The 13,716-nt window shown below is 42.3% G+C and overlaps 1 protein-coding gene across 9 annotated transcripts in view; it reads right to left on the reverse strand.

Moving 5' to 3' along the window:
• Positions 1-13,716, reverse strand: part of TRAPPC9 (trafficking protein particle complex subunit 9) — a 622,816-nt gene that overhangs the window by 499,816 nt on the left and 109,284 nt on the right. The window lies entirely within an intron of this gene.

The following is a 13,716-nucleotide window of genomic DNA, read 5'->3' on the forward strand; positions in this document are numbered from 1 at the left end:
ACCAGGTCCCAATAAACAGACACTTTCTAGGTCTCTCCCTGTCTGTGTGTGACCACCTTAGGGGAAGCGGTTCAGCCTTTCTGAGCCTTAACTTCCTAACTAAGGAATTGCTAAGGATCAAATGAGATAACACATCAGAAAACAGTGACTGGTACAGATGAGCACTGAGAACAGTGAAACAATTGCTAACTGTAATCATTACCATGCAATTGCACTGAAGGAAATGGGAGAAAGTCGACAGAGAAAGAGTAAATGGCCACAAAGTGAGGCCAAGCGCTCCACTAAGACTGGTGACCATAAACAACAAATATCCAGCCAAGGACTTCATAGATCTCAGGCACACACAGAAAGGGGCAAACTGCTGCCACAGGAGTTTTCTGTGTCCAAGCATCATTCTCTAGAGAGCAGGAGGGCAGAAATGCGACCAGAATTAATTTTGAATACAATACAGTAATGTTAATCTGCAACATGAACAAAATTATTTCAATAATCAAATCACCTTCAATTTATAGATGATAAATCTGCCAAAGAGCTGCAGCTGATAGCATGCAAATGACCTAATTTGCCTATTAGGCAGAGTGCTCATGGTTTAGATATCTTATTAAGCTGAATTATGCTCTCTCAGTAAACACTGCCAAAATGAAGACGGAAATGAATTCATTTGTGATGCCTAATGCACTTGCAAAGCTACCCAAGAAGGAAAAGTACCTGTGGTATATTACTCAGCTTAGCTGCGAATGGCTTTTCTATAGAGACAAGAGTGTACACATTGAGTACTATAACGCACATGAATAACGCACATGAGTGGGGCCCAGCGGCTATGGGCTTCACCGCATGGCACTCCTGCTGTGCTGGTTCATTAGGGATCCTACTGTGCTTCTGCTTGGGGCCTTTTCTTTTGGTCTGGTAGTTTTTCCATGGAAGAATTGCCTCCGTGGGGTACAAGCCTGGCTGTGGGCATTCTCAGAGTTCTATGGAAGCCAAGTGAAGGGATGAACATCTCAATATTCACTTATTCCCCTTGATTTGGGTGGGGCCCTCCTCTCCAGCTGTGCCTGGTGACTTTTCAATTGCCATCAGGTGAAATACCAATCTTCTGCTGGGGTGGAAGAGGGACAGCCACCTGCTCCAGGAGCAGAGGAGGAGATCTGAGGATATAACCAATTCATGAGATGACTCTCAGCAACTTCTCCTACTTCTACTGCTCTCATCACACTCCCATCCAGAGTGCCTACTGCTTTCTGGAGCTTCTACAGGGCACAGGAACTTGGAATGCCTCTCAGCTTTCCCACCGGCTGACGACTTTGGTATCATTTTAGTGGAGTCTCCAGAGTTAAATGCTTACGTTCAATTGTTAGTGTGATCCATCCATTAGAAAGTTCCTATCGACCTTTCTCCTAATGGATTTGAGCATCTGCTATACATTGTTGCCCAGATCTATTATCTTATCAAGGATTACAAAATAGTAAGGAAGGATTTTTTCTTCTTCTTTTTTTGTTTTTGTTTTGTTTTTGTTTTGTTGTTGTTGTTTGAGGAAGATTGGCCCGGAGCTAACATCTGTGCCAATCTTCCTCTATTTTATGTGGGATGCTGCCACAGCATGGCTTGACTAGTGGTGCTAGGTCCATGCCTGGGATCCAAACCTGTGAACCCTGGGCCACCAAAGCAGAGTACATGAACTTAACCACTACGCCACCAGGCCAGCCCCAGGAAGGATTTTTTCTACATGAGCCATTTGGTTATCCTGAAACACAGAAAGGAGGGTTAACGAATGGTTGGGTCTTTCTCTTTACTTACTGGAGTAGAGAACTGGTGCCCCAGCCACCTCCAGTGATGACCAGTGAGTCACATATTACTTAGCATCATTATGAACTGGGGCATTTTCATATATCTGGTGTTTCAATTGGTTGCCATCTCATTCTTTTTTGATGTTCAAATTGTCCCATCTTTGGCCAGTGGGGGCCCATTCAGGTCGGTTCCTGTGTCCTTTAGGTAAGACCCCATTATTCATCAATAGCTTGTTATCTTTCTGGCTCATTTCCAGCCCCAGCTCTAGAATCAAACCATTTCTCCAAGGAGCCCTGGATCCTCTTAGTGAGAAATGGTGTTTAGAGATCAGAATCTGGAGGCTAGGAGTACTCATTGCTAGTGGATTCTCATTGTCTCTCTAGGCCTTGACAAAAGACAGGTCAACTCACCAAGTGTTTTAAGTGCTGAGACTGTAAGTGATTTTCACTTTAAATTTTTTTTTAAGGCTGAACAGCTAAAAATACATTTTATTTGGACTACAATCTCCTTAAAGGGAGAGAGTCTTGTCTTTTTTATTTTTCCCCCTAATTTTTCAAGAGTGCTTAGAACACAGAAGATATTAAGGAACCATGCGTTGGTTGGCTGACCTCATTTATTCAAAGAGGTAGGAAAGAATCACTCTTTGTTGAAGAGCAAAATAAAATAATAAAATAAGACACACATTCTCTGTCCACACAGTGTAGAATAACAGCCACTGATTCGCCAGCAAAAGCATCCAGTGCAGTTGGACCAAATCCTCTTCCTCCCTTCGTTTACCTTCAAGCACGGGAACTGCAGAGCAGCTCTGGGTACATCTGTCAATACTAAGAACTGTCACCCTGGCTGAGATCATTCTTTCTCCCGGTATCCCTGGGCTGGGGAAGCATAATTTCACAAGTTTTTCTATTTCAACAAACAACAGCTGAAATAACCATTTGAGGCATTCCACCACTCACTACTCCTTACATCACTTCCTCAACAAGTTATTGTCTTCCTTTATCTTTTTTTAACCTTCCCTGAATTTACTCATTCTTACGCTCATCCATTCAACTTTCAGCAAACATCTACTATGTACCCATGGCATTGAGCATCAGTCACACACAAGTACTGTGGGCTCTACTTTTAGGGTGTCCCAAGATGAAAGAGAACACAATGTCAAATATAATTCCTTATAAGTGACTTTACAGAGGCAGGATCAAAGTCTGGGAGAAGAGCACATAAGCAGCTAATTTCGCCAAAGAAGGCTTCATGGAAGAGGCGACATTTGGTCTTTGTAAAGGGTCATAGGACTCTGGAAGCAAAAACCATGAGTATAATATTTGGAGGTTTAGCTACGTTATTAGAAAGAATGACAGGAGCATAGAACGAATAATAATATATCATTATAAGCTGTATACACACAACAAAACTTGACAGAGAAGTTGCCTGAGGTACATGCAGGAGGAAACTGGCTAAGGTTGATAACATCTGTGGACATCAAAAGGGTTGACTGGTATAGGCAGCACAGGGGCTCCGGAGGGAAAATTTGTTGTTACTGCTGTCAAGTTGATTCTGATTCCTAGAGACCCTGTGTACAGCACAGTTGAACCCTGCCTGGTTTTTTGTGCCATCCTCTCACCTTTCCGCTATATCAGACAATGGTCTGCTGTTATTCACAGGGTTTTCATGGTCAATTTTTTTGGAAGTGAGTGGCCAGGTCCTTCTTCCTGGTCTGTCTTAGTCTGGAAGTTCCACTGAAACCTGTCCACCATGGGTGACCCTGATGGTATCTGAAATACTGATGGCATAGCTTTAAGCATCACAGCAATACGCAGCCATCACAGTATGACAACTGACAGACAGGTGGTGCAGGCCCCTGACCTGAAAACGAACCCGCGCTAGTGAGAGCCCTGAATCTTAACCACTAGACCACCAGAGCTGGATGGATGGAAAATACCAAAGGTGAAAATGCTGCTGGCTGCAGTGGGGGGATGAGACTGGCCTTGCAGTATATTGATTATCAAATACTTTACACACATCTTGAATGTGTGTAAAACAGGATACCATAGAGACTTGTGATATTTGCTGCAGAAATTTCACTGCTGACAATAGAGGATGAATACAAGTTTGCTAGGCAGAAAAGGAAGGCTTCCCGTCCAGAGAAAGAAATGGAGAGACGCTCACAGACGAAAGAGAACAGATCTAGAGAGACACAGTTTGCACTTCTACCACATCTTCAGTGGAGACTAGCCCTGTTTTCAGCATGAAGTCAGCATGACTAAAACACCTGCAATCATCACCCACAGCTACATCTTACTGAGACTTACCATGTGCCAAAGACTGTACTAGGTTATTCAGACTATAAAACCTCTAAGGCAAGAGATCCTGGTATATACTGGAACTTCAATATGTTTTGATCCAAAATAGGCACGTAATACCTTCCCACAAAATCCCTGCCAAAAGGAGGTGAAAAAGGCATTATCCTCTCTCTTTCAAAGGTGTAAAAATTAACTCAGGGACAATCTGGGAAATTTGATTGTGGATTGGTGTTAAAAGCAGCCAAAATTGATTATTAATTTTTAGGTATATTATTTACATTGTGGTTATACAAGAGAATGTCCATTTTTTTAGCAATGCATACTAAAGAATGAAGGTATGAAATGAAATTATGTCTCTGGGATTTTCTTTAAAATAATTCAGCAGGTAGGAAAAGCAAAAGATGAAGTAAATATATGAAAATCTTGATAACCTTTGAATCTGGATGATAGATATGTGGGGATTTATTTTATTATTCTTTGTATCTTTATGTTTGAAATTGTTTCATAACAAAAATATTTAATGACCTCAGGGAAGTGAAATAATGTGCTCAAAGTCATACAGAGAAGAACAGAGTTGGGATTCAGATCCATGTTGACTGAATCTTCCTGTCCCACACCTTAGGCCCGACCACGAATACCCAGTGTCACAAAAACACAGATAAAAGAGCTCTAGGCCATGCGGCTGCTAACCTCTGTTCTACATGCCAAGCTGGAAGGAAGCTTGCCACAAATCTGAACATTCTCATAAGCATATGATTTGGTCAGTGGGAAGTGAGGACTCCTTAATTAACTTCACTAAAAATCAATTGTCTTAGTCGGCTCCGGCTGACATAATAAAATAGACTGGTGACTTAAACAGTTAACATTTATTTCTCAAAGTTCTGCAGGCTGGGAAGTCCAAGATCAAGGTGCCAGCAGATTCAGTTCCTGGTGAGGCCCACTCCGCGCCTTGCAGATGGCCATCTTCTTATTATCTCCTCACGTAGTCTTTCCTCAGTGCGTGTGCACAGAGAAAGAGCTCTTCTTTCTCTTCTTCTTACAGAGCACTGATCCCATCACGAGGGTCCCTCATGACCTAATCTATACCTAATTACCTCCCAAGGGCCTCATTTCCAAATACAATCACATTAGGGGTTAGGGTTTAACATATGGATCTGGAGGTAGACGCAAACATTCAGCCCATAACATCAATATACCTTGTTCAATTTTGATCAAAACATCCAACAATTATTTCAGTCAAACTAGAGCACCTAAGGCCCTTGAGAGTTATTTTTTCTATCCCAGAAATGAAGGAAATTATGAAGACAGACAGGACATTTTTAATGTTCTGAAAGCCTAGTTACCACCTATCTATATTGTTCCTTATAGAAGCAGAAAAATATGATCACCAAAACTTTTGATCATAAAAAATTCACAGGCCATTTGCCATTTCAGGAGTTGACAATGGCATGAAAACCAGCACATCACAATTTCACAGTTTGTCTATTCTTGTTTCTTCCAAGTAACAGTCTGAGACAACCATGTTCGCATTAAGTCAGTTACAGTATTCTAAACAGGTAGAGAATAGAAAGAGGAGAAAGAAGTACATCTTTTCTTCCAAATCTAAAAGAAAAAAATCTAAGGAAGAAGGAAAAAGAAGAATACACAGGAAAAACTACAGGTGTGGTCCGATGCAATCTGAAATTAAACTTTCAGAATTGATTCTGATACTCTCACTTAAACAAATAAAAACCACAGTTAGTATTTGAATTGTTTTCATAAGAATAATATTATTGACCTTTCAACATCATCATGCCGAGCTCTCTTAGGGGGTTCCCAATAGGCAGGACCCCTTTTTTCCATCCAGTTCCTAAATAAGTTGAAAACAAAACAAAAAGAAAACACAGAGGCTAAAATATCATCTTTACTACCATGTACAGACCATGTTGAAGGACATGACGTGGTTTCTTAGAAACTGCAACTGCTCACTGATGCCAAGAACCGGGCACACAGACCTTCCTAATCCAGACACAAGTTGTACTGAACTGAGCAGGCCAGATGGAGGCCATCCGCCCAGAGGAGGCCACCACCCAACTTCCCACGTGGAGCACAGACAAGCACTCAGGGTTTCTGTGGCCACAGAGCAGAGCAAGCTAAGCTAACCAATAACACTGGTTATTGGGACCAAACTTAGCATCAGGTAAGTCACCCTACCTCTTCAGAGATGGAGTGAAGGGCCTGCAGTTATCCTAACTGAATCTCCTTTGTAGGAAAGACATCAGAGATTGGGAAGAGTATTATGCTCCACCAACAAATAAGGTAAGTGTTATTGTTATGCCATTTTACTAAGACATAAGTGAGGTCCAGGGAGATGAAGTGATTAGCTCAAAGTCACAAAACTAGTGGTCTGTGAAGCTGGGGCTCAAGGTCAGACCCACAACCCTGAATCCATGACCTCTCTACACCCCACCCATTCATCCAATGGCATCTCCCTGCCATGGAAAGGTTAATTTCCATTACAAGTATCGCCGTGGCAACTCCCACTTCTGGAGCAGCTTAGAGAAGAACAACACTCCCACCAAGAACTAAGAGTCAACTAAAGAGCTGTCAAGGCAGCATGGATTTGAGGGTCCAGAAAGAAGAGAAGCTCTTTAAAATGAGTCCCACTTCCTGCATGCCACGTTAGCCCCGGGAGTGTGTGCAGATTCTTGGCGGGAGAGGATCACTGCCAAGAGGCTGAGAAGCCAGCAGAGCTTCAGGCATCCTCACTGAGCTGGGAGAACAACGACTGATGAGCCACTAAGCCAGCCCCACCTCAAGGAGCCAGATCCCCAGGAGGAGCGAGGTGCAGCGAGAGTGCGTTCAACTGTCAGCACGAGTTCCCCGAGGCTTTTTCCAATCGCCTCTGCAGGACAGGAGGCTGCCAAGCCCATCAGAGAGTGGCTCAAAAGAGAGTAGCAGTTCAACTCAAAAAAGTGACACCAGACCCTTTCCACACTAACTATGGGAACGGCTGCATGAGTTACAAAAGGGGCTTTTTTTTTTTTTTTGAGGAAGATTAGCCCTGAGCTAAGTACTGCCAGCCCTCCTCTTTTCGCTGAGGAAGCACGGCCCTGAGCTAACATCGTGCCCATCTTCGTCTACTTTATATGTGGGATGACTACCACAGCATAGTGTGCCAAGCAGTGCCACGTCCACACCCGGGATCCGAACTGGCGAACCCCGGGCCACCGAAAAGCGGAACATATGAACTTAACCTCTGCACCACCTGGCCAGCCCCAAAAGGGGCTTTTTAAAAACCCATCAGAGCAAACAACCAGAGCAAACGATTCCTGACATGCAAATGTCTAAACACCTGATTCTCTCCATTGGGTCAGACAAATATCATCAATGAAGACTTCAAAATGTGCATTACTTATTCTCTCTTTTGTTCATTAAAAAAAGAAACAAGACTGGGGCTGGCCCCGTGGCCGAGTGGTTAAGTTCGCGCGCTCCGCTGCAGGCGGCCCAGTGTTTCGTTGGTTCGAATCCTGGGCGTGGACATGGCACTGCTCGTCAAACCATGCTGAGGCGGCGTCCCACATGCCACAACTAGAGGGACCCACAACGAAGAATATACAACTATGTACTGGGGGGCTTTGGGGAGAAAAAGGAAAAAGATAAAATCTTTAAAAAAAAAAAATCTTTAAAAAAAAAAAAAAGAAACAAGACAGAATGGTGAAAAAGACAACCATATGATCCTCGTGCACTGCTGGTGGGCAAGTAAAATGTGGACAGTGGTATGGTGGTTCCTCAAAAAGTTAAGCATAGAGTTACCACATGATCCAGCAATTCCACTTCCCAGGATATACCCAAAAAAATCGAAAACAGGGACTGAAACAGATACTTGTACACCATGTTCACAGGAGCATTACTCACAACAGCCAAAAGGCAGAAGCAATCCAAGTGTCCGTCAACGAATGAATAAACAAAATGTAGCATATACATAAAATGGTACGGTCATGCACCATGACAAAAACAAATAACAATGTTTTTGTCAATGACAGATTGCACATACGATGGTGGTCCCATAATATCAGTACCATACAGCCTAGGTGTGTAGTAGGCTATACCAACTAGGTTTGTGTAAGTGCACTCTATGATGTTCGCACAACGGAACTGCCCTAATGACACATTTCTCAGAATGTATCCCCATTGTTAAGCTATAGGACTGTATATTCTTCAGGCTTAAAAAAGGAAGAAAATTCCGATACATGCTACTACGTGGATGAACCTTGAGGACATTATGCTAAGTGAAATAAGCCAGACATAAAAACACAAATACTGTATGATTCCACTAATATGAGGTACCTAGAGCAGTCAAATTCAGGGAGACTGAAAGTATAGTAGACGTCACCAGGGGCTGGGGAACAGAGAGAATGGGAGTTCTTGGTTAATGGGGACAGAGCTTCTGCTTAAGATGATGAAAAAGTTCTAGAAATGCATAGTGGTGATGACCACACAACATTGTGAATGTACACAATGCCACTGAATTGTGAACTTAAAAAGTTAAAATGGTAAATTTTATGTATATCTTACCACAATAAAAAAAAAATCAATGAAAAAATAATAATAATAGTATATGTCAGGCACGGTATAAGGTTCTGGAGATACAGAGACATGTAGACACGATCAAAGATGCCACAATCCAACTAATCTACTTATTATTGACAAGTTAGAGGAAAAAGGATTTGATGTTCAAATGGACACAGGAGCTGAAGAAGAAGCAAGAGACAAGACAAGCATCAAGAAAAAGAGCTTTGGAGACCGGGTAGAATACAGTCATTGACCAAGATGGAAACAGAATAAGGAAAAGGTTAGGGGTGATGGATCTGAAGGCAGTGGTTTAGAAACGTTGAGCTTGAAGTATGTAGAGACCAACCAGAAGGACAAAGAGACCCAAAAAACTGTTGGATAGAACTAGGAAAGTGGATCGAGAATAAGGTAGAATCCTGAGCACCATGAAAATCAGCAAAGATAACATTTGCTAGGTCAGTGCAAAGGTGACAAAAGAATAGAAGGGCCAAGGACAACAGTCTGGGAAACACAGAGGTAAAGGGCAGTGAGAAAAGCAAGAATTAGTAAATGAGTTTGAAAAGAGACAATCCTAGAAATTTGGGATGAGACTCAAGAAGCAAAAAGACAAGTTTCCCTGGAAAGAAGAGGAAGGGGGGTGAGTGTGAGAGAAAGGCCAATCAGGACACAGACAAAAACCCATCGCCACACTTGGGAGTTAAGTGGACATTTGTCATCTTCAAAAGAAACTAGTGGGCGCAAGAACCCAACAGCAACAACTGGAGAGCTGGCTGGGCACTGAGGGAGTGCCGGCTGCCTCCTGAGTAGGGGGTCATGTTTAAAGCAGACACAGGCAGCAGCCTGAAAGCCAGGCACTCCAGAGGGGCTTTCACCTACACTGCCTCCCTTAATATCGACATCTACCCAGTGAGTAAAGTATTGTCATTAGCCCTGTGTGGTGACGAAGAGCACTGAGGATCCAAGATAAGATCTCTCTTTTCCAAAGCCACTTTGCTAGTGAGCAAGGCTGAGATTTTAAGCGAAGGCTTCTCACATCTAGTGCTCTTTCCACCACGGGAGCAACTTCCTTGAGCATTATCGCGCCCATTTTACAGGAGGGGATTTGAGACTTGTAAAGGTCAGATGAGCTTACCTGGGGTCCTTCAGGTAACAAGTGGCTAAATTACATTGATACTTAGAGCCATGAGCTCAAGCTTTTTGCTTTTTCCATTTTGTCACACTACCCACCCCAGACTGCCCCAACATGTGAGAATACAGAAGAAAACACAAATGTCTTGAAACAGGATATCCAGCAAGTTAAGCATCTTACATAGCAAGAAAAGTCAACTCTGCTTTTCTCGCTCTGCATATGAAGCCAGGCAGCACAATGGTCCAAGAACAAAGGCTGACACTCACGCACCACCACGACAAAATGAACCATCTGCCAAAGCAGCAGCTTTTGAATAAGCCGTGTCATGTAACAAGAAAACAAGCCTTTCCTTCACAGAATACTGTTGACTAGATGAAATTGCAGTGAGCACATTAATTGCCTCCTCCCAGCATTACTTTATATTTGTTTTTCACTTAATTTACATAGTAAAAGGTCAGAAGCCTTGATAAAGCAATCATTAATAACACCAGGAGATTCAATATTTTTCCTTGTTCTTTTCAAGTATATAAACACGTTCTACCAAAATGAAAGGCAATTATGTTGTCATCAGCTTATTACATAATCATCTATTTAAAGCACTAACTAGAAAATTTTTTAATATCTCTAGAGATCTTACTATAAGTCCCAGAAGGGGAAATTATCTTAAGAATAAACACTAAATAAATAATTAGAAAGAATCTGCACACTGAGTTACGAAGTAATGGTTAGATAAGCTTTGGTACAGTCACATAATACAAATTTATGCAATCATTAAAAATTACATTTATCGGGCAGCCCAGTGGCGTAGTGGTTAAGTTTGCATGCTCTGCTTCAGCGGCTCAGGGTTTGCGGGTTTGGATCCTGGGCGTGACCTACACACCACTCATCAAACCATGCTGTGGCAGCACCCCACATACAAAAAATAGAGAAAGGGGGGCTGGCTCCATGGCTGAGTGGTTAAGTTCATGCACTCTGCTTTGGCAGTCCGGGGTTTTACCGGTTCAGATCCTGGGCACGGAGCTGGCACCACTCATCAGGCCATGCTGAGGTGGTGTCCCACATAGCACAACCAGAAGGATCTACAACTTGAATATACATCTATGTACTAGGGGCTTTGGGGAAAAGAAGAAGGAGAAAAAAAAGATTGGCAACAGATATTAGCTCAGGTGCCAATCTCTAAAAAAAAAAAGAGGAAGACTGGCACAGATGTTAACTCAGACACAGTCTTCCTCAAGCAAAAAAAGAAGATTGGCAACAAATATTAGCCGAGGGCCAATATTCCTCACCAAAACAATTAAAAATTTTTAAAAATGACATTTATAAAAGTCTGTGATAATGTGGAAAACATCTTGTTATATGAAAAAATCACGATGCAAAATTATATTTATGAAATTAATGATTTTTAAAAAAGAAATACACTAAAATGTTAACAGTGTTTGTCCATGTAGGATTATGCACAATTTTTTCCTTTCTGTTTATGCTTTCCAAGATTTCTAAAAGGAGCATAAACTATTTGTATAATAAAAATTATTTCAAAAATAATTAAAATTAAATTTTCAGAAAGTTTTATACAGAGAAATCAGGGCTTGTTGATAAATGTTCCATATGAGAAAAGAACGTGCTAACACGTCCCTGGAGTGAGGAACTTTCGTGGTTCCCTCGTTTTGACAGAGGTGGAAGTTTACTGTAAGGATACTCCCCGTCCTGCCCAGCCTCACACAGCTGTTCTCGGCAGTGCTCGGAAACGACAGCTGCAGCAGCAACTGACACTTCCTGAGGACTTACTACACGCCAGGCACCGCGCCGAGCACTTCACACGTGTCCTCTCATCAAACCATCCCCTAACCCTTACGTCAAAGGTGCCCTTGTCATCCCTGTTTTACAAATGAGCGAACTGAAGCTGCGGAAGTTCTGACTCCCAGGTCAGCGTGCCTTCCACTCTCCAGCAGGCTCTCCTTGTAACAAATTCTATGTTCAGCCATCTCCGCTTCTTCTAAAACTATACCCATTTCACTCAACGTTCCTTCAACAAACAAATATTGAGGCTGTGCCCTGTACAAGGCAGACCCCTCCCTTAAAGCACTCAGCCAGATCCCCAGACCCTCGAGGACAGCACCATCTCCTAAGCCTCAGTCCCCTTCTGTGCCTGGGGGGTCTCAACTGATACACACTAAGAAACACTTTGGGAAAGGCAATGTTAAACTAATTCAGTTCCACACTTATTGACTATCTCCTAGGTAAAAGCATTGTCCAAAATGATGAAAGACAGAAGGTGAATAAGACGTGGTCCTGTCCCCAGGGAGTCCGTAATCTAGTGAGGGAACCAAATAGGGAAACTACTCTCAGGACACAATGAAATGATGCTGACTTGAGAACTAAGTAAGGTAAAGAGGAGGTGAAGAGGAAGGAATTACTACTTTCTTAATAACGTGGGAAACACGGAAAGTACAAAGACAGAGCACACTACAAGAGGAACAGCTTGAAAAATGATATGATATGCTTAAGGAACCAAAAACAAGTCAATATATATGAAAATAGATTATGTACATGGAGAAAGAATGAAATTAGGCAAAAAAGATGGTTTGAATCAAATCATGAATGCCTTGAGACGGAGTGGAGACGTTACTAGATAGAGGAAGGGTAGTTGCTGTAGGTTCTTAAGGAACGGAAGGATGTGATTTAGCTTGCATTTCAAGGAGAGAATTCTGCCTTAGGTGTGAAGAATGGCTAGGAAGGAGCAAAGCCAGGAGAGAGGACGTGATGTTAAGAGTCTATTGCACCAGTCCAAGAAATAGGTGTGGAAAGTCTGAAACAGGGCCGTGACAGTGCAAGGGAGAGGAGGAATCCCATTTGAAGACAACTCAAGCACTAGAATAGACATAGGGCACATTCAAGAAATTAGTAGGGTCAAGGATAAATAGGACAATTTGAGGATGACTCTAAAAGTTTTAATCTTCTAAGAATGAGAAAATGGTGACACCTTCAAGGAAAAGATAATTAATTCAACTGAGGATACAGTGACTTTAGGATCCTATGACATTCTGGGGACACGCCCAGCCTTCATTTGGAAATTGAAGCTCAGAATTAGGACTGGAAGTATAACTGTGTAAAATCATGATGAAATTTTTGTTAAAGAAAGTATATTTTGAATACACGAAGAGCTTAATTCACAAATCCCCATCACAAATCTTCACAGAATTTTTTTTTTAAAGATTGGCACCTGAGACAACATCTGTTGCCAATCTTCTTTTTTTTCCTTTTTCTTTTTCTTCTCCCCAAAGCCCCCCAGTACATGGTGGTATATTTTCAGTTGTGGGTCCTTCCAGTTGTGGCATGTGGGACACTGCCTCAGCGTGGCCTGATGAGCGGTGCCATGTCTGCAACCAGGATCCGAACCGGCAAAACCCTGGGCTGCTGACCCAGAGCGTGTGAACTTAACCACTGGGCCATGGGGCTGGCCCCAGAATCTTTTTAATTTATGCCCTCGTTGACCCACTTTGTAATTTCTGGGTTTTAATAATCTTGCTTTTCATAACTCAAATAATTACTTTTGATGTAACGCTAACTTTAAAATTTTTTTGAAACCAAGTTTCTTTTCCAGCTGCTGCAGTTTATTCCCCAAGGGGAAGCATGTGAGTGAAATAAACCTCCTTCTGCGTCACAACCCTGAGGTAATATCACTTAGCACTTCAAGTCAAAAATCCTTTTTGATTTTACGTTCTACAGATATTTCTAATGTTTCCAGATGCAACTGCAATCCAGTGAGAATTCCCAGTCCTGGACTGTCTCTGGCGACCCCACTATCTGCTCTGCAGAGAAGGAGACTTGATGAGGAACTGGGAGACAGAGAAAGGCAATGTAAAAATGAGGACCAGAGGAAAGATTTGGAAAAGGCATGACTTCTTTCATTTGCTGCCCTCCCTCAGCCCCACGACACAGTAAATGGAG

This window comes from Equus caballus, chromosome 9 (assembly GCF_041296265.1).
Source record: "Equus caballus isolate H_3958 breed thoroughbred chromosome 9, TB-T2T, whole genome shotgun sequence".
NCBI lineage: Eukaryota > Metazoa > Chordata > Mammalia > Perissodactyla > Equidae > Equus > Equus caballus.